Source organism: Grampus griseus (genome assembly GCF_964374135.1).
Source record: "Grampus griseus genome assembly, chromosome: 14".
Lineage (NCBI taxonomy): Eukaryota > Metazoa > Chordata > Mammalia > Artiodactyla > Delphinidae > Grampus > Grampus griseus.
In genome coordinates this window covers 65,568,416-65,582,383 of record NC_139008.1, presented here as the reverse complement: position 1 = coordinate 65,582,383, position 13,968 = coordinate 65,568,416, and the positions used below count along the sequence as shown (strand labels likewise).

Here is a 13,968-nt window from a genome sequence, read left to right as displayed (position 1 = left end):
CGGGTTAAGGGAAAATAAACTCTAGAAAGAATATCAACCACCAGAAACTACAGAACAGGCTTTACAATAATCTAATAGTGCTTACACCAGGCTTGAAATTCAACCTCCATTAAAGGGTGATGGTGCCTTTCAAACTGAGGGACACTGCAAGTGAAAGACCAGCTTAAATCTTTATGCCTCAGGCTTCCCTGGTGGCACAGTGGTTAAGAATCCTCCTGCCAATGCAGGGGACAGGGGTTTGAGCCCTGGTCCGGGAAGATCCCACATGCCGCGGAGCAACTAAGCCCGTGCGCCACGACTACTAAGCCTGCGCTCTAGAGCCCACGAGCCACAACTACTGAGCCCACGAGCCACAACTACTGAAGCCCATGCGCCTAGAGACCGTGCTCCACAACAAAAGAAGCCACCGCAATGAGAAGCCTGCACACCGTAACCAAGAGTACTCCCGGCTCTCTGCAACTAGAGAAATCCCGTGAAGACCCAATGCAGCCATAAATAAATAAACAAACAAATAAATAAACAAACCTACCTTTAAAATAAATAAATAAATGACAAGGAGATAGATAGATAATCCACCTTTAAAATAAATAAATGACAAGGAGACAACCATGTGAAGATCCAGAGGAAGAGAATTCTAGGTAGAGGGGAAGTCCTAGAGGCAAGGTGCCTCAGGAAGGAATGAGCTCCCCTCCCCTCACAGCCCTGAGCCTAGGAGGTGGAGATGCTCCCTGCAGCCCTCACCACTGTTACAGAAAAGCATAAACAATATCAGCAGGTCCAGTGACACCTATGTCTCACAGGACGAAGCTTCCAAGGGGACTCTGCCAAAGTTCTGTCTTGGAGGAAGGCCAGGGAGTACTTAGGGATGGGAGCAGACAGGTTTCAGACTCAGATTCTGGCGAACCCTGGCTCCACTCATTGCTGGCTAAGTGAAGATGAGAAAAATCACTGAGCCTCCCTCTGTTTGCCCATCTATAAAAGCAGATTAATAACCCCTACGTCCTGGGATTCTGAGGATTAGCGAGCTAACGGATGTCAAGTGCTTAGCACAGTACACACTAAATATTCAATACTGGTGATAAAATGGCTGTGTGATAGTAGTAGCACTAGCAAAAAGGACATCAGACACAAAGGATTACAGTCAATATTATTATGCAATATTAACAAATAGTATCCAATACAAAGAACATAAAAGAGCACATCTTTAGTCCTAGGGAAGTGACAAGTTGGTTCAACTAGGAGCAAGGGCCCCTCCATCACTATCCTCTCCTCAACAACACAGAAAGAAGACTGGGTCTAAAGCCAACCATTACCACTCCTTCAGGCCCTTGCCCAAGTCACACTAAAGAGCTGAATTAGCCTCTTTCACTTGAGAGGGTAAGGAAGGAAACAAAGGGAAGAGGGGAGGAAAGTAAGGAGGCAGGAAGAAAGAAAAAGGCCCCCCCAAAAAATTCCCTTACCCTCTTCCCAGATACTTGAAATACTTTCTCTAAGAGCCAACCTTTTCCTTCCACAATTAAAATTCAGACAGACAGCAAACACAGGTTTATTCCGAATTACTGAGAATAAATTAAGTCAGTGGATCTTCCCAGAAACAATGGAAAGGGCCGAGTGCCCAGGCTTGACTCCAGAATATATTTGCTAAACGACCTTTGGCACATCACTCAACTTCACTGAGCTAATCATCTTATCCTCACAAGTTCCTTCTCCTTTTCTCCCCATCACAGTTTAAGACTCCAAGACTGGCCAATGTGCCAAGCTAGAAACATGGGCATCACCCTTGCATCTCACTCTCAGTCACCATTTTGTCACACCTACTTCTAGGTTTCTCCCATTGCCCAGTGGTTGCCCAGTTCAGGTCCCCATCAGTTCTAATCCGATTACTGCAACAACTCTCAATGGAGCTCAAAACCTCCAGCCACACCCTCCCCACATCCAAATCAATACTGTCTTATAAACTGACTTCTGAGTGCTTATTTTATGACATACAGTATTCTAAGTGCTTTACATATACATCGTCTCATTTAGCATCTACCTCATAGGTTTGTAATGAGGATTACTATTATTCCTGTTTCAGAGGTGCAAAAACTAAGGTTCAGAAAGTAAGCTGCCCAAATGACAAAGCTACCAAGTATTGGGACAAGGAGCTGAATCCAGGTAATCTTCCTAGCCAACTACTGCACTGTGGCTACTCTTCATCAATGCTGCTACAGTAATATTTCTAAAGCACAAATCTGATCGTAAGACCCCTCTGTTTAAAACGCTTCAGGTTATATGTCAATTATATCTTTAATGAAGAAAAAAAAAGCTCAGTAGTTCCCCTACAGAACAGACTTCAAACTACTAGTGCAGCATCAAGGCCATCAGTGAGCTAGCCATTATGACCAAACCAAACCGGGGGTTGTTAGAAACGGGAGATTACAAGGAGAGGAGCAAACAAGCTCAGCAGAGGGCCAGCAGCATATGGTGGTTATGAGCCAGAACTCCGAAATGAGACTGCCTGGGTTTGGACCCCAGCTCCACCATTTTCCAGATAACCTTGCACAAGTCATTTCCTTTCTGAGCCTCAGGCTCCTTATCTGTAAAATGGGGATAGTACCAGTACCTATTTCATACCTTCATACAGGTGCTGTGAAGATAAAAATTACTTAGCACAGAGCCTAGCACACAATAAGCTCTCATGCCGCCCACACACCAAGACTCCTTGCAGTGCTGCTTCCTCTGCCTGGTCCTTCAGACTGGGCTCAGCCATCAGCACCTCGCCAAGGGCGCTGGGCCAGGGCCCACTCCATTATTCGCCCATGGCAGCCTGGCCTGCCATCTGGACCACAACCCAGCACCCTACACTGAAACTGCCTGTTTCTGAGCCTATCTCTCCTCAGGCATTTAACTCCTCATACGCATCCCCAGCAACTAACAAGCAGCGCCCTTACTTGGCAGTCAGATGCTTGTTAAATGAGATAACCTCAGCCTCCTCATTGCCAAAAAAGGAAGAAAGATAGGAAAGCGACCTGTATCATCCACCTTAAGGGATGTAGGGATTCAAGGAGACAATCATATGGAGGCTCTTTGAAAAGTGCTATCCACAGGTAAATGTAGGAACTGTTATCACTCCATGGGGGAAGGGGGAGGAAGGCAAAGCACAGGGAGCGAGGCCCCTGGAGTCTAAGAAAAGCTGTGCTCGGTTTTCAGTCACAGGGAGGGCTCCAGTCTATAAATGGCGGAAGGCAGCTCTGGGGCGGGTTTGTGTGGGTTCCTCTTAGGGAAGGGAACCTTTTTTTAAATATACCTGACTAAACTGTTCTTACAGGATTCCTTAATTGAGGCATCACTAGATTACAAAGGAAAACAATTTGGAGATAGAGTCAATACCCCATGGGACCTCCAAAGACATTTTCCTAAATTACAACTGATTCACTGCCCATGGGGCTTTAAAGATAAAAAAAAATTATTTAAGTCAATTAATTACCTTATTCTTTAAGTATTAACTTTTGTTCCTGGTCTTTATTATTAACACCAGAAAGTGGCTTTTACTGAGTTTTCACCACAGGCTAAATCCTTGACAAATATTTCATTCCCAACAATGCAGAGAAGTTGGCAGTATTATCCCATTTTACAGAGGAGGGAAAGGAGGCTTAGAGCAAATAACTTGCCAATGGTCACCTGGCTAGGAGGAAGAGCTGGGATTTGAGAAGCAGGACCTCCTCCAAAACCCACTCTATTTATACTGCGTTTAAAAGTAAGGCCTTTGAGGCAATTCCCTGGCAGTCCAGTGGTTAGGGGGCCCCGGGTTTGATCCCTGGTCCGGGAACTGAGATCCCGCAAGATGTGGCCAAAAAAATTAGAAAATTGAAAAAAATAAGGCCTTTGAACAACAAGGTCCTACTGTATAGCACAGAGAACTATATTCAGTATTCTATGATAAACCATAATGGAAAAGAATATTAAAAGAAGAATATACATATATATGTATAACTGAATCACTGCTGTACAGCAGAAATTAACACATTGTAAATCAACTATACTTCAATTATAAAAAAACAATTAACATAGGGGATTTTACAAACATTTTGTAAGAGGAATAAAACAAAATAATGGTAACATATACTCAACTCTTCACAGTTCACCAAGTTTTAATAATCTTATAAATTAGATTTTCTTATTCCCATTTTATAGATTAGGAAATAGAGAGAAAAGGGTAACATTTACTGATACTTACAATGATAGATGTGAGGTAGTTATGATGATACTTGAGAAAGAAAACAGAGGTCCAGATACATTAGAAACTTGCCATGCTGGAAGTCTGCCTCCAATGTCTATGCTACAGGGAGGGTCCCAAGACGTTTGAGCCCCACGTCCAAGTGACATGTAGCCCCAACAGAGTGGCAGATGCTAGAATGCAAACTCGGGCATTCTGCCTGCAAATTCTGATCCTTCACCACCACATACCACGCAGCCTGGACATGAAAGGTGGCCTCTTAAACTATCTTGCCTTTCTGAATTGCAGATGTATAATTCTCATATAGGTCACAGTATGACCGACGTCCTACTCATCAAAGCACTTTGGACAGCATTCACCACTCCATGAGACTTAGAGACTGTCAAGCAGACCAAACCAGCCACGCACCGGGGCCTCAAGAAGGGGAGAAATGGGCTTCCCTGGTGGCGCAGTGGCTGAGAGTCCGCCTGCCGATGCAGAGGACGCGGGTTCGTGCCCCGGTCTGGGAAGATCCCATATGCCGCGGAGCGGCTGGGCCCGTGAGCCATGGCCGCTGAGCCCGCGTGTCCGGAGCCTGTGCTCCGCAACGGGAGAGGTCACAACAGTGAGAGGTCCGCGTACCAAAAAAAAAAAAGAAGGGGAGAAATACAGCCTCAGCTGGGAGAGTTTGGCTTTTACAATTAAGAGATGTTTACATGGTCAGGAACAGAATCTGAGATGAGGTGGCAAGGCCACCTCTTCTCCCAACAGTGCCTCAGTCCTGCATTCCAGGCTGCCACCTGTTTGATATTGTGACTAATGTGACTTATTCAAACCTTGAGGGAGAAAAGTAAGGCAGCTGTAGAGAGGAGGATGTAAGGGCACCAGGCTAGCAGGCAAAGCAACCTGGGTCATTAGCCAAATGACCTTGGACAAATAAATTACTTAATCTCAGTTTTCCTGTCTATTAGATGAAGATAATGGATAAATTGTAAAGATTCAATAAGACCTAATAGAGTGCTCCAAACAATGCTAACTAAAATGCCCACATTTCCAGGCTAGGGTTCCACAACCTATAAATCCCAGCACCTGTATAAGCAAGGAAGGCACGTCAATCCACCTAGCCATGTGCCTTTTCCACAGGAAAAAGAGACCTCTTGAAAATCAGGTCTCTACTAGGACAAGATGAGACCTCTTACATCATCTAAGATGCCTGGGAGTCAGTCTTTAAAATCTTAGGATTATGCTCCTGACAAGGGAAAAGCTCTTATCAAATAAAACCATCATTTAAAATCCTTTCCCAGGCCCCTCCTCTTCTTCCTTCCCCTAAGTCCACTGATTCAGGAACCACCTCCCTTTCATACAACTGCCCTATTTATGTTTGGTGACTCATACTCAGCTGCTAAAATTTTACGGGATTTCTAAAAGCTCACCTCTTCCATTATTTGGCCAAAGAAAGCAAAGGACAGTTGATACCTAGCACAAGATCTAGTAAAGTTGTCACAGCATTATTACAAATCAAGGTTTCAATTTTCAACAGGTTACCCCAAAGTTAATCAATAACCTGTAAAGGTCAGTTGCTAAGATGAATTAAGACAGGGACAGCGTCCTCCCTCTCCAAACTTACAATCTAACCAAAGAGGCTCTGACTAAACACACATTTTGGTTTAAAGTATGTTTATCAAAAAAAAAAAAGACAAAAAAAAGGTTTATCAAGAAACATGTAAACATCCCATCACTTCCTAGAAAGATGAGGAAGGGGAATTAGGTTATATACATCTTTGATCCCTGATTTCCAAGCAACGTCAGCAGCTGCCCTTGAGAATAATCAGGTGCTCTCAAAGAACTGTTAGCTTTACTCACTGATGAAGTTATTTAAAATTTAAATTTCTTATCATTGTCCTTAGCAACTTCTTGTCAGGTTTTGTGGCTGAGTGTGTTCCTAGAAGGAAGAGCATTTAGAAGTAATTTTTAAATGAAGTTTGGGGACTTCCCTGGTGGCACAGTGGTTAAGAATCCACCTGCCAATGCAGGGGACACGGGTTCGATCCCTGGTCCGGGAAGATCCCACATGCTGCAGAGCAACTGGGCCCATGCGCCACAACTACTGAGCCTGCGCTCTAGGGCCTGCGAGCCACAACTACTGAAGCCCACATGCCTAGAGCCTGTGCTCCGCAGCAAGAGAAGCCACCGCAATAAGAAGCACACACACCGCAGGGAAGAGTAGCCCCCGCTCGCCACAACTAGAGAAAGCCCACACGCAGCAACAAAGACCCAATGCAGCCAAAAATAAATAAATAAAATAAATAAATTTGTTTTAAAAAAATGAAGTTTGAACTTAGAAAACACTTTCAAATTTGATAGGGTGTTTAAGCACCTTTAAAATCCAGGATGGGGCTTCCCTGGTGGCGCAGTGGTTGAGGGTCCGCCTGCCGATGCAGGGGACGCAGGTTCGTGCCCTGGTCTGGGAGGATCCCCCGTGCTGCAGAGTGGCTGGGCCCGTGAGCCATGGCCGCTGGGCCTGCGCGTCCGGAGCCTGTGCACCGCAACAGGAGAGGCCACAACGGTGAGAGGGCCACATACCGCAAAAAAAAAAAAAAAAAAAAAAAATCCAGGGTGAAGAACCATGTAGCTGATTTCCTTTTGAGACCTTGAGACAAGATGGCTAAAAGCATTACATTCATTTTCCCCAAACTCCAGCAAAAGGCAAACTACCTGCTTCATTTTTAAATTTAATTCTACCTACTCTGCTAATTCAAAGCAAAAAAGAAAGCTGGGGTGAGGAGGAGGGAAAAACATTTTTAAAATACACATCAGATAAGGGAACTTGCAAATAAACAAAATTGCATGTCAACTACAGACTCCCTCTTAGTGATTCAGGGAAGTAGCTAACGTTGAATGGAGAATTCAAGGAAGACTTCTTTGAGAAGCTTAGACAGTTTTGAATGAAATAAAGCATGGAAATGGCAGAGGACACAGAGGCAGAAGAATGCTGAAGCTGGGTGTGAAGACAAGGTGGCTGCCTCGGCTAGAAAAGAGGCAGTGGCAGAAGTGACTCGGACATGGAAATGATTGGCAGCATGCCCAAAAGAGCACGTGAAGGAAATCAGATCTGCTACAAGCTCCCACAGACACTGGGTTTCTAAGCAAGGCACGAACAAAGGCTCAGAGCAGGGTAGACCTTGGAGATAATCAGCCCCTCACTTTACAAATGGGGAGAATGAGGTCCAGTAGTATTAAGTAACTTGCCTGAGGTCTCACAGTGAGTGGAAGAGCTGGGACTAGTGCCAAATCCAGATCAAATCCGTTACTGAAGAGGATCTATCTGACACTCATGTGAGGGATGGGGGGAAGGGAGAGGACCAGGACACAAAATAGTCTAGTCATTCAGGTTTGTCCTGATTAGGGCCCAGAATAGGATCATGCTGGGAAAAGTCCACAACAGGTGATATAGCCAGGGAAATAGGTACAGATGACCTAAGACACTTAGAAAGGAAAAACCCACCAAGACTTAAAAATAGCTGTGGATATAAAAGGAGAGAGCGCATCATAAGCCATGATTCCCACCAAAGAATAATGTCATATTCCCACCAGCATTCACCTTTGTGAAGCTTCATACAGAGACAAGTCAGTAGCTTCCATTCAGGGTCCAGGCACCTGCATCTCCCAGGCCCATTTCCAGGACCTAGAAAATCAAGAAGGACTCCTTGGAAATTCCAATACCTGGGACCCTGTTGACTTGGAGTATCTCAGAATCACTACCCATGGTAGGGTAATAGATGAGGAACCAGAGAGGCAAGCTGGCTGATTACTACATAGGATTTACTAGAATGATTTTATGTCAAGAGTTATGTTTACCTTCAATCAAGAAATAGTTAAGCATTTATTTATTTATTTATTTATTACATAAATTTGTTTATTTATTTGTTTTTGGCTGTGTTGGGTCTTCACTGCTGCGCACGGGCTTTCTCTAGTTGCAGCGAGCAGGGGCTACTTTTCGTTGCAGTGCACAGGCTTCTCATTGCAGTGGCTTCTCTTGATGCAGGGAATGAGCTCTAGGCACGCAGGCTTCAGTAGTTGTGGCGTGTGGGCTCAGTAGTTGTGGCACGCAGGCTCAGTAGTTGTGGCACGCAGGCTTAGTTGCTCCGCGGCATGTGGGATCTTCCCAGACCAGGGCTCGAACCCACGTCCCCTGCATTGGCAGGTGGATTCTTAACCATTGCGCCCCCAGGGAAGTCCCAAGAAATAGTTAAGCATTTAAATTTGACAAAATACATAGGAATCAAACTCCTGGAGAAGTTCCAGCCATGATTTTAAAAGTTTAATGCTAGAATAACTACAAATGAATATAAATAGTAGTCCTCCAAAGGGGACTTGTACAAACTCTAAGGAGTGCGCGTCTAGATAAAGAGAGAATGGAAAATAATGCCCCAGCTTAAAGCTAACCACCACCTTCCTATTTTCAAAGAGAAATCTTTAACTTTGTGCACAGAACCTAACTACTCAAAGTTTAGTTCAGTAATATTAACACCACCTGGGAATTAGAAAAGAATATACTCAGGCCCCACCCTAAACCTACTGGATTAGAATCAGCATTTTAGCAAGACACTCCCCACCCCAGGTGATTTATTTGCACATTCAAGTTTGAGCAGCACTGGTGCAGAATACTTTAAGGGTGGACTATATATATAGCACTACACAGATAGAGTACCAAACAGGCAAATAAGAGACAAAGTACCTGTTCACTTTCTGTATACCATATTTTATTAGGTACTGCTCAGACAGACCGCCAACGCTTTTTAATGAATTTGGTACTTACTAATGACCACATGATATAAATGTGGGATCCATTTCACTTCCTGAAATAACACAGTTCTAGCATTTTCATGCACATGAAATTTAAAACAGCTTAGTTGTTCTGAAAATACAATAATGATTCATTTTATTCAAGTTCCAACACTGAGTTCAGAGCACTTCACCACAAGCCCCATTAATTCCTACAGGTTCCTAGGAGTATCATTAAATCCCCCAGCATCCCTAAGAAGCAGGTGCTTGGCAAACATCCAATCTTCAAATGAGATTCAGAAGGACGTGGTCCTGAAAATGCAGTATTTTTCTGCCTTGTCCTGCCAGGGTAGCTTCTCGGGCTCAAACTCTCTCCCGCACTGAGGCCTCATACAGCTGCACACTCAAGTACTTCCCGAAAGGGAGAAAGGTCAGAGGTGTCATTATCCCATAAGCACTTGAGATTCCAGCTGTGGAGAAATTAATCTGGTTCGTTCCCGCTGAGAAGCCCTGAGTAAGATCTGGAAAGACAGAGGGAAATACAAAAGAAAGAACCTACTGAGAGGCTCTTAGGAGAGGAGAGGTCTCAGACATTTGCAGATTTTAAGGAGGGGGTTGGGGGCAAGGCTTGGCAGATAAGTGAGAGGATTACGGGGAGAGGTAAATATCCATCTCCCACTTCTCCCCCAGAAACAACAACAAAAAAAGAGTGACCAAGAGATTCCTCCAAATGACCTCCTTTCTTGATAAAAGGAAGGAAAAAAGCCAATGTAGGGAGGAAGCGTATGAGTTGGAAGCAAGACTAAAGAATCTCTTGAGGGTTTTTTGGTTTTGTTTTTTTCCAACGAAGGGAAATAAAGCAAAGGAGAAAACAGTACCCATCTAACCAGAATCTTATAGGAAGCAAACCACCAGGAGGATTAAGAGCGCTGTGAATAACCAAAGAAATGCAAGGGGATTCCTTTCTAGTTTAAATCCAGCGCTGGGGAGTCAAGCAGCCCTGGACTTGAAGCCACTTCCAGAGCAAGGGGAGGAAAAGGGAAAATCTTTACAGCCACCAATAAGCAGAGCAGTGTCCAAAGAAAGAAAGAAACCAGAAAAATGCCCGGGGATAGGGCAAGCCAAGAGAAAAGAGCTCCTGTTAGCAGAAAAGTAAAAGATAAAGGAGACACATGGGAGACAACATGCAGGCATCCCCTTTAGGATGGGCGGGGAGATCCTCCCCTAGGGGGAGGGGACTTCAGGAGGTAAGACTAGGAAGTGTGCACAGAAAAAAGGCCCCAGAAGCAGAGAAAGTGTGGTGCTGAAGATATTTATTCACCAGAGGAAGGAAGAGGAAATAGGTGCACTGCTCTGACAGGGAGAGCACCTAAAGGGAAAAGGGGTTCCAAAGAGGGAAGGAAGCTGAGGAAAGAAAATATCTTGGATGGCAAAAAAGCTCAAGAACCTTGTACCATCGTATGGAAATGAACAAACTCAGAAAAAAGGTGCGCCGTCCCAGATTTAACAAGCACCAGGAAGGTTGCTGCACCCTGAGAATTGTGTAACCAAAAGTAGTGCATGCTGTACATCTGGAGGGCACAGGAAACAAATACACTTTCAGATATGAAAAGTCTCCCCCAGGAAATAAGGTGGTCGGACTTAGAGAACTCATGAAAAACGGTGCAACCGCAAGAATAGAGTGACTGGAAAAAGTAGTGAATTTCCTTGTGTAAATACAAATACGTATCCTAAAATTTCAGGATTTGGATCTCATTTTCGGTAGACTCTGGAAATGAGGTGCACTCCCAGATTTTGAAAGAGCAGGGAAAGGAAGCGGCCCCTAAATTTAAGAAATTCTGGAAAGCACGTTGCCAGATTTGGGGCCTGGAAAAGGGAATTCTTCCTCGATTTTGTGCGAATATAAGTACCAAAAAAACTTTGGTTATTGGACCCCAGATTTAAGACTCGCTAATGGGAAGAACCCCAAAATTTGAAAGGAGATGCTTACTCAGACTGGAGGCTCGAAAAGGTAGTGTCCTCCCAGTTTGGGGGTCGTGGGTCAAGGGATACATCCTTAGTTGGGCAGGCTTTGGAAATTCAGATAACATCCCAGGGCTGGAGCTTAAGAAACGGGGTGCACCGACCACATTTTCTAAAAACTATAGAGAAAGGGGACACTCCCATAGTCTGGCGCTTGAGAAAGGGGTGTGCTCCCCAGAATAGGATAAAAGAGTCAGTAAAAGAAAACGCGTTCCCAAAGCACAAGGCAACTGCAGGGGCTGCTTGTGGAGCTCTCGAGGGCCACACAGCTCAGGCTCCGGCCCTAGCGCTTACACCCCACCCCCAACACGGCCCGTTCCGCGCCCCGGGCCCCGCACCCCGCGGCCCAGCCCCCTCGGGAGTCGCTGATTGGTCGCAGCCACCGTCACTCCTGCGGGCAGCCCTAGGGATTGGGCGCCGCCCGCACGCCCGCCACGCTCTCAGCAGCGGTCCCCGGGCCTCCCTCCGGGCTGGGCGAGCCGGGCCAGGCGGGGAGCGGGGCCGGGTAGGAAACCGGAGCAGTGGTGGCGTCCGTCACCGATCCCGCCAGCACGGCACGCGCGCGACGCGGGCCCGGCCCGACCCGACCCTGCCCCAGCCAGCCGGCTTCACCTCGCCGCGCCTTGCCGCGAGCTCACCTCACAGCCCCGCTCCGGCTGCTCCGCTCCGGGTCCAACCGACTGAAGGACTCTGCGTGCTGCGCACCACGTGACCCCGGGGACGCGCCCAGCGTATCCCCCGCCCCCCACACACACGCACCATCGACTCCACCGAGTGACGCAGCGCCTCAGCTGCCCCGCCCTCGGCCCCGCCCCACCCGATCACCGTGGCGACGGCTCGGGCGGGACACGCCCACTGCCCTGACGCGCGGGAACAGGCCTTCTCCCGGGTCCGGAGCACGAAGTCCCCTCTCACTCGTATCCACTGTGATCACACGAAGGCCAGGACTGGACACTATCCATCACCTGTTAATTTTGCCTCCTGAATGCATGTCGAAGCCTCCTACTTCTCTGTATCCTGCTGCCAGCACTCCAGTCTAGTCCACCATCACCTCTCTCCTAGATGATGGTTGTCCTCTCCACCCAATTACTCTTTCCTCTTCCAATCCATTCACACTCAGACAGCGGGAGCTTTTCAAAACGCAACTATATTCACAGCCATCCCCTGCTCAAAGCCCGTTGCCCGCTGTTCTAAAGATTAAGATCTAAATCTTCACTGTGTGCCAGGCTCTTCAGAGTCTGTACCTAACTTTCCTCTCTCACATTGGCACGCATTCAGCTCCCCCACATTCTCAGTTCTCAGCATCTTTCAAGTCCTCAAACAAGCCAGGTTCCTTTCCGCCTCAGGGCCTTTGCACTCATCGCCCCCCCCCCCCCCACTCTGCTTCACTTCATTAGCTCCTAGGAAGGGATTCCAATTGCTGGTGTGGAGAGGAGCAGTATTCTGCCTCAGGGGACCAGGTCGGAGTTGCAGCCACCCCCCAAGGGTCTGAGATGTTTTCCCAGTGGGACTTGGGAAGTTCCAAAGAGGAATGCTTAACATTTGTTATTTAGGAAGGCAATAATGACTTTATTTTACTTTGGAAAAACAGGGCAGCTAGATTGCACCTTTTAAATGCAAATGTAATCATGTCACTGCCCTGCTTAGAACAACCAATCTCTCCATCACATCCTCCACCCTTGCTATTTCTCTGGCTACATTGACTTGCTATCATTTCTATGGTTCTCTCCAAGCTCTGTCCAGGCACTGGGCCATTGACTAGGCTGTTGCTTTTTACAAAACCAACCCTTTAACAGCTTTCAGTTTGTCATCTCCTCGGTGAGGTCCTCTTTGACTACATTAGCTAGAAAGTGCTCCCCTTGATCTCCTGCCTAGTACAGGGAAATTGCTCTCTACCTTATCACTGTTCATTTTCATCAGAGCACTTAACATAGTTTGTAATTATTTAATTTGTTTGTTCTCTTGGTTTTATTTGTCTTTTTCCCCAAAATTAGAGTTAGGAACTATCTTGTATCTACTGAATTGTCAGAACCTGACAAATAGTAGATGCTCATTATGTATCTGTGGAAGGAATGAAAGGAAAGAGAATATTTGGGGGGAAAAATGATAATTGAAAATAACGAGTAGATTCTTCTTTAATGACCTGGCTCCATAGAAGTGGTCTTTTCAAATCTGGACTGGAGGCTGAAGAGAGGATTTCCTGAGCTGATGTAGTCAGGGCAGAGGGCAGTGCTTAGGGAGAGCTTCTAGGAAACCAGGGACAAAAGGTTCAGCTGTACACACTTTGACAACACATATACAAAAGTTGTAACCATACAGAGAAGTTTAGTGTGGCCCCTGCCCAAGGATAACATGCAAATTAGTGAAGTGTTCCTTTTTTTTTTTTTTTTTTTTGCGGTACGCGGGCCTCTCACTCTTGTGGCCTCTCCCGTCGTGGAGCACAGGCTCCGGACGCGCAGGCTCAGCAGCCGTGGCTCGCGGGCCCAGCCACTCCGCGGCACGTGGGATCTTCCCGGACCGGGGCACGAACCCGTGTCCCCTGCATCAGCAGGCGGACTCTCAACCACTGCGCCACCAGGGAAGCCCGAAGTGTTCCATATTTTTTAAAAAATTTAAAACACCTTCTGGAATTTGAGGACCAAAAGTACCTACATGAACTTGGATAAGGGCTCAGATACAGGAAGAAAGGACCTTCCCAGGATCCTCTGGGTTTATGTTTATTAACGTGAAATTGCTCAGATTTTAGTGGCTATTGTAGCATATAGAGAATTTTTTTGCCCCGCAACCGAAGTCATGCCACGAATCCATAGCCCCATACAAATATAACATGTTTCTTTACTTATTCAACCTGCACATATAGAGACCCAGGCTTGAGCGAGCATCAAAGACACAGAGCAGGGGACTTCATTGGCGGTCCAGTGGTTAAGACTCCATGCTTCCACTGCAGGGGCAACGGGTTTGAT

The 13,968-nt window shown here is 46.2% G+C and overlaps 1 protein-coding gene across 4 annotated transcripts in view; it reads right to left on the bottom strand.

Annotated features, from left to right (window-relative positions):
- The window catches only part of PHF20 (PHD finger protein 20), a 133,283-nt gene extending 121,578 nt beyond the window's left edge, over positions 1-11,705 (bottom strand). For 2 of the 4 annotated variants that reach the window (XM_082670254.1, XM_082670257.1), the window contains exon 1: positions 11,644-11,705. The gene's annotated coding sequence lies outside the window, so the exon portion shown is untranslated. Of the gene's footprint in view, positions 1-6,575; positions 6,735-7,799; positions 7,884-11,643 lie in introns of all 4 variants that reach the window. The other 2 variants (XM_082670256.1, XM_082670255.1) reach the window with 2 other exon arrangements.
- Between the last annotated feature and the right edge of the window lie 2,263 nt (positions 11,706-13,968).